The sequence below is a fragment of the Odontesthes bonariensis genome, chromosome 9 (genome assembly GCF_027942865.1).
Source record: "Odontesthes bonariensis isolate fOdoBon6 chromosome 9, fOdoBon6.hap1, whole genome shotgun sequence".
NCBI lineage: Eukaryota > Metazoa > Chordata > Actinopteri > Atheriniformes > Atherinopsidae > Odontesthes > Odontesthes bonariensis.
Genome location: NC_134514.1, coordinates 19,414,008 through 19,427,493, shown reverse-complemented (window position 1 = coordinate 19,427,493; position 13,486 = coordinate 19,414,008).

The following is a 13,486-nucleotide window of genomic DNA, read 5'->3' as shown; positions in this document are numbered from 1 at the left end:
AAAATGGTGACCACCACCCAGCATGGAATGCGTCAAAACGTCATTGCTAATTTTCTATCATGGATATGATTCACAGTGAAATATGTTTTTGCACATGCTAACAGTTATTTTTTTTTCTTTCTGTCTTTCTTTCTTTCTTTCTTTCTTTCTTTCTTTCTTTCTTTCTTTCGTCTCCAACCAAGTAATATTCGCAAAGAAAACTAATATAATATTAATATTTCCCGGAAGCACTGTAACCTTTAAAAATAATCCTTCCAGTTATTAAAACCTTTTATTAACTATTGTCGTAGTGGTCCTAGTGAGTGATGGGGACTGTGACATATGAACTTCAAAAAGAAAAGAAAAAGAAAGAAAAAGGACAAGCTTTGTTGTTATAATGTGGTGTTCGGGGTGCTGATATTATTCATTCAGCCGTCCATACAGAAAGGGCTGCACTGGAGAAAACAACAACAACAAAAAAAAAGCGTTATTGTGAATTGCAAACAGGTATAAAGACACAATTTGCATAAAGTTCAAAGGCAAAGAACGTCAATGGGATACTTGTCTGGAGGACAAGAGGCCTGTGGAGTTGTGCACATAAACACACACTGTATTGATACGCTTCTTTGACCCCTTAGCACCACCACTGTGTCATCTCTTTTTTTCAGCCCAAATTGACCACATTTGCGATTTCTTTTTTCTTTTTTTTTTTATTCAAGACCACTTCAACACATGTTCCACACAGATGCAAAAATTTTAATTTACATATTAATGGTGGTCGTGGACGTGCAATGACTTGTTTATGGGATTTTGTTGTACTAATGAATCATGCTGCTCAGTGATTTTTGTCACGATACCCAGCTGGACAGCTTGGTGACATAATGAGCTACATGTGTATCTCAAACTGATCTGTGTAAAAAACTACATTAAAGAATGAATAAAAAGTGATTTTTTTTTACACCAGATTCTTTCTTCTTTTGCTGAAGCTGAAGGTTCCACACTTCATCTTCAGCAGTATGTTTAAGGAAGTATTAATATTACTATAATAGAGCAGTACATTTGCCTACATTCGATTGATTATTTCTTTAGTCGAAATGGAAGAACATGAAGAGTAAAGAAAGAAAAATAAATAAAATGAATTCAAAAATAGCACTAGTTTAAGGTTTTTCAGGGAGAAATGGTGACAACCGGATGAGAGTTGTTTGCATGAGATGAGAATGGTTTGCAGAGTAAAAGGGCAGTATGAACGAGAGATGTGGCGAGAAAGAAAAGGAAAAAGCACCAAAGAAAAAAAAATATGAACTGAGTAGGGAATGAAATCCATCCAGTAATAAAATGTCGCCCTCCTAAAGTTAAAAAACTTTTGTTCACATAACTCCATTCTTAGTTATAAACCTACCAACTGGATAGGTTTTAAATGAGAATTTTGAATGGTTTTGTTTTTAGTTTGATGTCACACATCACATGCATGTGCGTATACGATCTTAATTACAGCACTTACTCAGACCACTGTATATTCTGTTCTGCCGAACTTTGGGCCATAAAATGGTAATATATATCCTTTTCGCTTAGCCATGAAAACCTATTTATTGTCACCAATCATTGTTTTAACAGTCCCCTAACAAGGTGCAGAAATCCTTGAAAAATTGATGAAACTGCTGTACTTCCCCTAACCTGACTAAAATCTGACCATCCACACAGTGAAACACTATAGTCATCTATCTCAAGCACTTCCCTACAAATACAGAATACTCAAAGGAAGATGCATTCAGGCAGACAGTTACTCGAAGGTACTCGTTCATGCATGGTTGCACAGGCTTGAACTGTAACACCAGCACGTACAGGTACATACTTAGACACACACAGATGTGGACATAAAAGTAAATACACACATTAGGAAAAATAAGTCAAAATCCTTATTTTGAGGGTCCTGAGTCCTCAGTGAGACACTCAAGACTTACTATATTTGACAGAAATTGTCTGTTTAGCACAGTTCTCCTTTCTTAACATTAGATCCTTCCCCTTATTGTTCCTGCTTAAGCTCTGGTCCGCTTTGGTGAGCTGTCCAAGCTTTGTTTATGATGCTGACCCCTCTACGTCCCCATCTGTCTTTCCTGATGACTTGAGCTCCCTCGTCATCACACACACTTACAGCATGTTACTGCACACTGCCCTCATTTCACTAACGCTGTTAGCTCACACTCTTGTAGATACCCATGAGTTTCTCACTGTACAAACTGAAGATACAAAATGCTGGAATCCACATCTGTGTCGGTAAAGTGATGTCATCAGTTCCCATAACAAATCCTATTGCTAGATTTTTTTTTAATATATTCTGAATAGAAGACAGCAGGAAATGTAATCATATGTAATCCCGGCTGCCACAGTCCCTGAGTAAATACAGAAGTTGAGGTATGCTACAAGCCGTCAAGGGAAATCTACCTTCCGCCGCATCTCCAAGAGATTTCTAGTGTGGTGGCCAAGGAGATATGCAGGACTTTCTTTCTTTTTAGTGAGCCAATTCCTGGAAAATGTCCTGAACCAAAGGAATTCCTTTTTTCTACTTTTTCTTTCATTGTCCCTGATGCTTTGAAAATGACTATACAGTCCCACACATATTGAATATGATAACACAGCAATGTGAAAAGTGAATAAATTAAGTCAAAAGATATCTATGGTGTGTCCCCTCAAACTGTAAAACAGAAATCGGAGACTGAAAATATCATGGCATGGTGTTGATAGCAGTTATGTTGAACCTCTGCAGTCGCCTTTGACATGAATTGAAGTAACAGCTTGAACATAAGGATGTGATAGGAAGCAGGTGTGAGAAGTGACATCAAAACAGACTGAAGCTTGTTTAACATTATTGACTGTCTGTAATAATTGCAGATCTACAGAGCCTGCGGCACAGTGTTTAATCTTGTGAATGTCTAATATTAAATATTATAAATGTTATTGATAGCATCAGATGCAACAGGAGACCTGTAAAGTATAAATGATTCTGGATTGGCGAGATAAGCTAGGTTTCGCTCTGGGTTTTAAGTGTCAAAAAGGAATTTGCTTCTTAGCAGGGTGCATCACCATGGTAACTTATGCTGGATCTCTTTGGAATAAGATATCATGCTTAGATAAGAACCACCAAGAGTCCAATCAAATCTTGTGGAAAATAGATTTATAATAATCTTTGGTGCATTACAGAGGTAATTATTAGTCAAATGCATGCATCCCTCTGGGATCCTAACATTAGTTTTGATTTTATCTATAAGCCTATTATTCTGTAGTCATACAGTCATTGCTGGGCCTGGATGCTTCAAATTTGCTGCTTTGGCTTGTGTCTTTAAATTCCTCATATTAGTTTTAGCTTTATAGTTTTTTTTTTGTGAGAGATAATTAGCTCCAGATCCATGTCTATGACTTAAAATAACTGAATGAATAACACTTTATTACTCCCAAAGAAAAATGACCTTGTTCATCTGGTGCCAACATCAGTCCTTTTATATCAGCACATTTATCCAGATTAAAAATTTCTGTTGACCCACTGAGTTGATAGACAACACGGGGAAAGAGCATGATCTTAATTGTTAGGGTTATTCAGCCTGTTAAGCCAAAAGACTGTGGGTATAGTAAACATGCTTCAGTGTACAGTGTTGCTACTTTCACTCAAAGACCTCATCATCCTCCAGGTAGCTGCAAAGTTGTGATCTGACTAATGGTTTGAGGATTCTAGACAAACAGTGTGGACGTAGGTCAGTGTTGTTAACATCTGAGCATATTCAACCAATAATTTCATTGTTAAAGAATATCCAATCTGTTCAACTCTAAGCATTCCAATTAAAATATACAACATCATCTTCACAGCCAGAAGGACTTGCCAAAACTGATTTACTCTGGGATGAAATACTCCCATCTCTCTCCTCTACAAGCCTCCTCTAATCACCTTATACATATCCAGTAGCTGATAGTGTACTTACACTGAAATAGAAAGCATCCCTCAGGCCCAGTGAAGTACTGTAGTTAGGCTTCTGCAGCAATTTTTTGTTCTGGATTGGTACCAATATTACGCTACCACCCTTCAAAGGATTTAATCAAGTTGATTTCCAAACACATGAAATGCTGCCACCGTGGGCCAGATTTTGAGCAATTTTACGATGGCACAGCTTAGAAGGAACACTACATATATCCAAAAAAGAGTGTTAGTGGTGAACATATACACATTAGGAGCAGACTAGTCCATTTAGTTATCATCCCTATGGGCTCCTTGCCTAGCAGGAGAGCCACAATCTCCCCATTGTACCAGTATCCCACTGCTTCACATTGAGTAGGTTCACTAAGAAGTCATTTTCAAGTAATTTTCTTTATTTGTAAAGCCACAAACCCAGTGTTATGCACCCATAACAGTGAAGAGAAAAGTTCCTTGAAAACTATATGTGGACCAATTTGAGGGTGCTCTAATCCGAAATAATCAATACAGAATGAATAACAGGGCAGAAAATGTGTAACTTCACAATGCTCAGAAAATAAATGGAAGAAAAAAACAACCGATCTACATCTATTCACTCAAAACCATTTTAATTTAAAAATATGATTATAATCAATAAGAATCAAGTAAATAATGTAGTAATCTATTTTATTTTTTAAAATGCAGTCAAATTAAACCTCTGTGAGACAATGAGTTAAAAAGGCCTGCTACTACTATTCAGATGTACCCACTCTGTCTTATGTTGGCTCATTCCATAGGTGCACTTCTATGTAAATGCTGTGCTTGTTATGTTCTTAGTTACTGAATAGATGAATTTTGATCGGGCAGTAAGCTCTCAAAACGAACACGTCAAGCTGTGTGTTTTCTGGAAATGTTTCCCAACAAGTGCCTGCAGTTGTCATCTCCGTTGCCACATGAACATTAAACAGGAAACATTTGATACAAAAGATATTCAAAACGCTCAAAGACTAAAAGAAACCATGACACTTGCAGCCAACCTTGAAATGTATGCATGATGAGAAATGAGATGTAAAGAGAGCTGCCGAAAAGGTTGTCCAGAGGTTAGCAGGGGTATGGATTCATGTGACCCCTGACAAAGTGGAGAAGAAGGAGAAGAAGAAGACTGCACAAGGAGAGCAGTCTAGTAAAGTAGAAGAGGACGAGTAAAGATAAAGATATGGTGACATATGTAATTTAGTTGATCTGTGACCCCAACAGAACCTTCATGGGTGAAAATGCTCTCAGTAGTTGAGGCCCAGGTTTACCACATGGTTGTGTGGCCTTTAGCTGCATGTCATTCCCATCATTTCCTGCTTTTTCTCTCTATCTCAGCTGAAACTATGCAGTCCAGGCCAGAAAAGTACAACTCTTGCATAAATCTAGAGAATGCAAGTAGGGAAAACACATGCATCACAACCACAGTGCACAAATTAGTGTATAATTCTACAAACTATATACATTTTTTTAGCATAATTTCTAAGTGCTTAATTGTTCATGTTTTCCATCTTGTGTCTATAATCATTCCATGATGTCTGACAAAACAAATTGCTGCAATGTAAGGTCTGTTACACAGTTTTTAATGAATAAATAAATAAATTCAGCATATTGTATACGTATGTATTGTATAGGAACGTTGCAGTACGTACGCGCCCTTAAACAAAGGCACATTCAAAAAAGACCAAGGACGGTATGTGCTCCAGTTGTGAATGTAAGAAGTTACTGCAGATGGTTGTTTGTTTGAGTCCACAGAGCAACAGCAGCAAGTACAGAAGAGAAAGTAAATGAGCAACACACCCTGCTGCCTCACTGCTACCGTCACAGTGACGCTGACTAAACAGGAAAAAAATGTGGCTGTGCTGAGCAGATTTCAGGTCATGTTTAACAATATTATTTCCAGCTTGGAAAGATATTGCAAAGTCTCCGGTGATGTCATTACCTGATAGGCTCCTTCCTGAGTCCCTGTAATGTGCCTCCTGTTTCAGTCCCTCTGCTTCCTTTCTGTGTAAAATAATCAGAGAAGAAAAGAGTCGTGCAAGAAAATGCACCACCTGGTGATAAGACTCTCCAGCAACCGCGGAAACGCAGTCCTGACACATTCAGCCATTCATCTTGGCATTGCTTGTGCATTGTGTGTCTGTGCACATGAGTTCACGTGTGTTCTTCCACTAAAACAGGATTTGTCTTACAAACATGTGGAAATCATGAATAGAATGCGAATAAACTATTAGATGCAGCTGTAAAGGCCTCATCACTCTACTCCTCCGCTCCCTTCCTGCCTCTCCCTGCTTTCTGTCTGTTTATTATCGTCCCAACACCTTCCCATAGGAGCTGCGGGCTCAAGCCAACAGCGAGCAGAGGGAGGGTGAGAAAGCAAGAAAGAAAACAGACAGAAATGTAGATTTACTTACAGCTAAATCTTTGGTTTGTTTAAACAAGTAACCATGAAAAATCCCCCATTGTTATTGTACATTTTGATGCCAGTCTTGGCCTGTTGTTTTTTTTTCCCAGCATCATCGGGTGGGGGATGATGCTGGGACAACACTTAAAATCAATTTTGTTTTGAATTATTCATAGAAAAGTAAGTGATCTTATGTGGCCTACTTCTCTCCGAAAGTACAAGATTAAGAAAGGGCCAGCTCTTTATGGATCATACATAAAAATATAAGAGCAGAACTAAAGAAGACGACATGTTCCTCATTAAATCCGTAAACTACGCCTCACTCTCACTCAGCAAGTCCCTTCTTGAAGAGAATGACTGGTTCACATCAGTCCATCATGACGTCATAAATTTCCCACATTTCCCAGAGGTGTTCCTATAGTAAGTCTGAGAATCTCTCTCGTTGCTGTTTCCAGAGTCACAGCCGCCTGTTGTTGAATGTCGAGCTCTTCCTGTGAGGCCTTTCACTGACCACACTTTTCAATACGGTCCAAAAAGTTGAAACCCTCTATAAGACGGGAAGAGAGATGAAAACAGTGATTATGCAGGCCACTTACACTGCCTTTGCCAAGTGCCAAGAGCCAAGAGTGTCTCTGCACAATTTGCATGTGCAACTTGTTTTTTTTTTTTAAAGGCAACTCATAATCTACCAACCAGTAAGGGTTTGTGGATACAATATATATCGGGTACATTGCTTTCACTTTGGAAAACATGTTCCGTTTTTAGCGTGAAAACAAATAAATTAACTGAAGATGGACAGTATTTCTTAAATATGTTAACAATAAAATTCATATAGATATATAGTACAGCCAACCCATAAATATATAGTATGAATATTGTAAATAACTTAAAAGATAAAATAAACTTGGTGAGTTATGAAATACACATAACCATGGGTTTTTTATTTGTACAACTATGCATGCATTGTGTCTACATTTTGTTTTTGTTTTTTTCATACAAATGTAGCATGTAATGCTGTATCCTTATTTTTCAATGAATGTTTTCTTTGAAATACACAATTTAAAAATTGTCCAACAGGAAGAGAGACATATGAATGTTAATAATACAGGTATATGCATTTAAATAGATATTTAAAAGTTAGTGAACTAAATACTACCCCAATTCCAAAAGAAATTGTGAGGCTGTGTAAAATGTAAATTAAAAAACTGCGCAATGATTTGTAAATTTCAAAAACTGATATTAAGTGAGGCTTATTACCATTTCATGAAGAAGAAGAAAAAGAAGCCTATCTTGAATATAATTGCACCAACACATCTTGAAAAGGTTGGAACAGGGCAGAAAAAGGTTGGGAAAGTATCAAAAAGTTCATTGGCAACAAGTCAGTGATATGATTGGGTATGAAAAGAGCTTCTTAGAAAGGGTGAGTCAGAAAAAGATGGGCAGGGATTCAGCAGCAAAATACATGCATCTACAAATTTTAACTTTTTTAAAGAGTATTGGAATAATGCTCCCATTTTTAAAATTCCGTCGTCTAGAAAATTCAAAGAATCTGTTGTTAAGGGCTGGATGGGATTTCTGACCCACAAGGTAGAACAGAGGACCAGAAGAGGGAGATAGTGCCAGTGAATAATTGTCTTTATTGTAGATGGGTAGAGTGGTGTTCTGGAACAGGCGAGTGAGCAGGCAGAGTTTCCAGACCTGGGCCGGATGGGGAGGCTGAGCCGAGCGATGTAATTCCTTGACCGGTGGGAGTCTAAAGCAGACGGAGATAGAATTAAGGAAGCAATACAAAACATACAGATGCCGGATGTAGCAGCCAACTGGTGTTACCACGGTAGGTGAACAGACGAACTGGCGAGGAGTGGAGATCTGAACCAGGCTTTATTGCAGCAGGAGAGGTGGCTTGATTGGTAATGAGAACCAGGTGAGGTGTGGAGATTGCAGGCCCAGCCCAGCTCCAGACTCCCAGGCAGGCAGACAAACAGACACACACAGACACAAGAGGGCGGGGACACACCAGACAACAAGGAAGTGGGAAGACGGCCTAGCACCCTGACATCTGTAGACACTTCTTTGTACAAAAGACACAGAAAAAAATCAGTACAGGATTCCTGGGATCTGAGATGGAAATCCCTGCTTACGCATTTTGCTGTGCAACCAATAAATACAGATTAAAGCTCAATCATGGAAAGAAGAAGCCATATGTCATCCAAAATGCTGACATCTTCTATGGACCAAAGATTATTTTAAATGGAAACTGGTAAACTCTTTTGAGGTCAGACGAAATCTGATAAATCTAAATCTGTAAATATTCTTGGAAATCATAAATACTCTTTATTAAAGAATAGAGGGGGCATCATGTTTTGCTGTTGGCATTCTTTTCAAAAGCTTGCATCTCTGGTGGTACAGGGGTGCATTAGTGCCTATTGAACTTGCACATTAGGAAAGGCACCTTCAATGCTGAAAGGTATCCACAGGTTTAAAAGCAACATATCATGCACCCATAGGTCATGCAGATTGTCTCTTTAGTTCTTTAGTCTTACTTTCAACCCTCGATATCTTGCTTAAATTCTGTTGTGAATAGAATATTAGTTTATGAGAATTGCAAATCATTATTTACATTTTACACAGCTTCCTACCACTGAATTAGGGTTGTCATAGCCCTCTCATATATCATATATTGCATTGTGTACAGGATAAAGCTTTGTATTTTTACATGAGGGATTTTTACCAGAAACTCTTACTTTTGCCTCTGATGTGATATAAAAAGTCATTTCAGCCACCATCAGCATATTTACCAGGCTTACATATCCACAGGATGGAAGGTTTTTGCTAGAACAACAATCTGCTGATGTATTTCCAGCTCTGAGCATCCAGCAGCCGCTTGTACGCACAACTGAAGGTGACAAGCGCAGAAAGCTTATGAGGTTAGGTTTCTGTATCACTGATGTCTTGAGTATCACTCTGCTCCCTCCGTCTGTCTACTCAATGGAAAGTTGCCTCATGCAGCTAGCTCTCATCCCAAGCCAGCACTGATGTCATAAGTGGCCCCATTTCTCTGCCTCCTATTGGTCGTTCCACTGTGACACTGCTCTCCTGTTTGACGTACCATTAATAAATTCACGTCACTGTAGTAAGTGGCCTCATCTCTCTTCCCCCTCTCTCACATACACCTTTGAGCCTTTCATCTGAACTGCTCTGCGTCCCTCCTGCTGCAGTAAAAGGAAACACCCAGTGAGCCATTTGCTGATTGGCCAAGACAAAACCGGTCAGTGATGTGTGTAGCTGTCAGAAACAGGAATAGAACTCATGTGCGTATGTGTCTGACTGCGCTCGCCATGTTTATATCCCGCTTCTCATCACAGAGGAGAGCCTGCTATGAGCACAGATGGTGATAAGTGCATACATCACTCCTCACAGTCTGAGTGTTTGTTCACATGAGTTTACTGGTGCTTACCCTCTCACATGGTCTTGATTCACTGACGAGTCTAGATCAATCTGATCAGTCTCTGGTTTCATTTCAAGAAGTCCATTTCTCAAAATGTGATTATAATGCTTTAGGGGCGAAAGGAGTTAAAAGAAAAAAATGACCAATGAACAGATTTACAACAAAATAATCACAATAACCTGCCTGAGAGTATTACATTTTTAGCTGGTTATTTTGCAGAATAAATAAATAAATAAATAAATAAGAATAGAAATTTTAAATCTGGAAGTTCAAGTAATAACATGAAATTTGAAACTGTAAAAATGGAGAGTAACAAAACTGCAAAAGTCTTGGATGGAAAGGCAAGAACATTTCACACTGGGAGATTTTGCAAAGTTATTTGCTTGGAAATAAAACAACTGATAAATGTAACATGGTCAAATTTAGTGGTCATAATTCTGGATTTAAAGAATGCAGGTTATTCAGCAGCCTTGTGGTAGTTTGCACAAAATCTATGCATTCGCGATCTTGGACACAAGCATCTTTTTTTAAGTATATGAAAACAACAATGCAACATATTGGCATAGAATCTCAAAGTGATCTGTGCTTTAGCAGACTGGAAGGGATTCATGTTGGAGTGACAGAGATGCTGGTCATTGAGGTGACTAAAGTTTGTCTTCCATCCAGTACTTATTCACTTTCAAAGACGCATATTTGATGTAATGTAAGTGAATGTTCTGGATCAGACTTTTAAGATTTCAGGATTACGATCCTTTTGAACTCAGATGAATCACTGCATTATGTATCAGTATAGTGTGCATTATAGATGTGCAAAGTTTATAGATTTGCAGCAAAGTCACAGAGAGAAACTCCTCTACGATTGACTGCGTTTCCAAAAACAGTGTTTTGTAGAGGCATTTGCCGATCTAAACACTGCTGTATCGTGGTTCCACAAAGCAGAACAGAAACAGCTGGTGATGTTGCCTTCAGCCATTAAGCTCCAAACTGGTGGATCAACCTTACAGATGATATAAGAGGAGCTGAAATATTATTACATTTAAAAGTAAGCAAACAAACTAAGATAGTGAGTTTGCAGAGTCTTATGATTTTATGATTTTTGGTATATTCATCTATTCTAATATTAAAGTCTTCAAGCTTATACATAATCTCATTCTGTTTTATTTTATCTTTATATCTCATATTCAATTTAATGTTATAACCATGCACTGCACAGTTTTACTTTAAACAATTCTTGTTTTGCGTTATATTCGATCAATTAATTTTCACGCTTATGCTTGTCTTGTGATTTATCTTTATTATCATAATGAGCAGCCTAATTGTTTTATGTGTGTATTAGTGTCTACAATCATACATACCTGCTTATACCTTCAGGTATCCACCACAATGGAAAAAAAATGAAATGGTTCAAGTTAATTGCAATGTTCAAACATAACCAGACAGACGTAGTATTTTTTTATTTTCACCGACCGCAAATTTTCAGGCTACTTAATTTACAAATGGCCATTCAAACCAGCTGACTGCCTTCAAATGGGGCACAGTGGTGGTAGCTGTGGCTTGTGGAACTGCAGTTCATGCTTCCCTTGCAGGTAAAAACATATTTATCACATCATTCCATTTGTCTGTGTGTAACAGTGGGAGCTATTTTGTCAAGAAACATGTGGCTGCTTTGTAAAAGAATCAGCGCTCTGAGACGTTGTAACATTTCTCCAATGAAAAGCACTTAATTTGTTAACATTAGGCCTAATCCGTCTGTAAGTGAGTGCAGTATTGTTAGGACCCACTGTAAATGGCCCGGTTCATGTTATGGCAGTGTTACATACGAGATAATTAAAGTAATAACTGAGATAATTAAAGTTTTTAATTTGATTCATATTTATGTGTGTGTTCTCAGATCAAATGATCCGACCCAGTGTCATAGTTCAGTTACCATAGTTTTCAAATGGTAATGAGGAAAACCAGGTCACTTAGTATCTGTGGTCTTTCACATGGTTTAACACTTACACTGAGCAGGTGTGTGCTGTTGGTGCTGGTGCTTTTGCGTGTATGAATGCTGGAGCTTGCATGAGAGATGCGCTGCATGTGTGTTGGCTTCGGCAGCCATACATAAGTGAGTAAATGTTTGGATGCCACATGGTGAGGACACCCTCCAAGGACCAAACACCTGCCAAATGTAGGCTATATGTAATGAAAGTTGTTTATTTATTATTTACAATTTTTTTTTATTTATTTATTTTTTTTACAAATTATCTGATTATGTCGTGATTTCCTTACAAGTGGGAAGTAGCGTGGCTGTCTTTAAAAATGCTCTTGTTTCCTGGTGGGAAGGAATAGCAGCCATGCAACAAATAATTGTTTCCCATAATAGTTTGATAGTCTAATAATAATTAGACTATCAAATTGTGTAATCACAATTTTTTTGCTTGTTTTGACCCGCCCTGGCTCCAATGTAACATAAAGAGATATGGGAAGTCCTTCCTGCCAGCAGCAATGAAAGCTTGTGATGATTGTTTAAAGATAAATTTAAAAAATGATAATAAATTACAGCAACAGCATCATTTCCCTTTGGTATAAAGCATTTTTAAAATTTCATTTCATTTTCAATAAATGGCTTCATGAAATGGTTGTTTTTTTTTTAATAAGGGAGGTTAGTTGATTTAGTGAATCATTACAGAACTTGTAGTATAATTATAGCACAGAAATGAACAGAGATGTTTAAATCTTTAATTAATTTATTTAACTGTTTATATGACAAATAGTAAAAAAAAAAAAAAATCAGAATCACAACAGACCTACTCAAAGGTGACTTGCAAGTCTGGTGGCTGACCCTTTTATTTTTTATTCTAACTTGTTAAACAAGCAATCTTGGGGCTGCTGGGCTGATATTTAGAATATTATGGATGCCTTCATTGGACCAAAGTCGCATCCTGGCAACTAGCTGAACAACGTTAGAAATGTTGTGAAAAATGCACAAACAGCTGAGTGCACTTAAAATTTCTCAAACTTTGCAGCAGATATAAAAGTGCTTTATAACCAGCCACACGATGGCACTGTTGGTGTCATTTAAAGAAAAAGTGTAAATCACAATTTCTCTTCCATGCAGAGTTCATACAGAGAAGCCCATGTAAACATGGTTGACAGATATCTAAATCTGAACATGGGTAAATAATGTAGTCATTATAGTGGGAAGGAATCAGGAAAATGCAGAGAAAATGAAGCACTGTGTGATGCACACAATAAAACAATAAAGAGCAAAAAGAACACAGTGTACTATACAATTATTATGTATGTAAAGGAAACACTGTTGCTTCTGTTTATGATTTAAATTTGATTTTGGATCAACATCTAATTGCTGCTTCGGCCAGAGAGAAGGTAATGAGCTGCCTCAAGGCTGCTCGCTGTTGGAAAGGATTGTGCTTCCCTCTAATGGCAAACTGAAGGAAATATCAAAACCTTCCAGTCAAACCAGTCCATTTTTACCAACTTATCAGTCAATGATTATGGCTCGTTCTGCCTAATTTGCCTAAATCTGTAAAAAAAAAAAATACTGTGGCTATATGCTTTAAAAAGCAGAAATTTCAACGAGAAGAGGCTAATTGTTTTTAATGTTTTTTTAAATTTATTTATGTTTTTACTTTTCTGTCCTTAACTTATTTTTTGCAGTCAAAGCGTCACCCAAGAACAC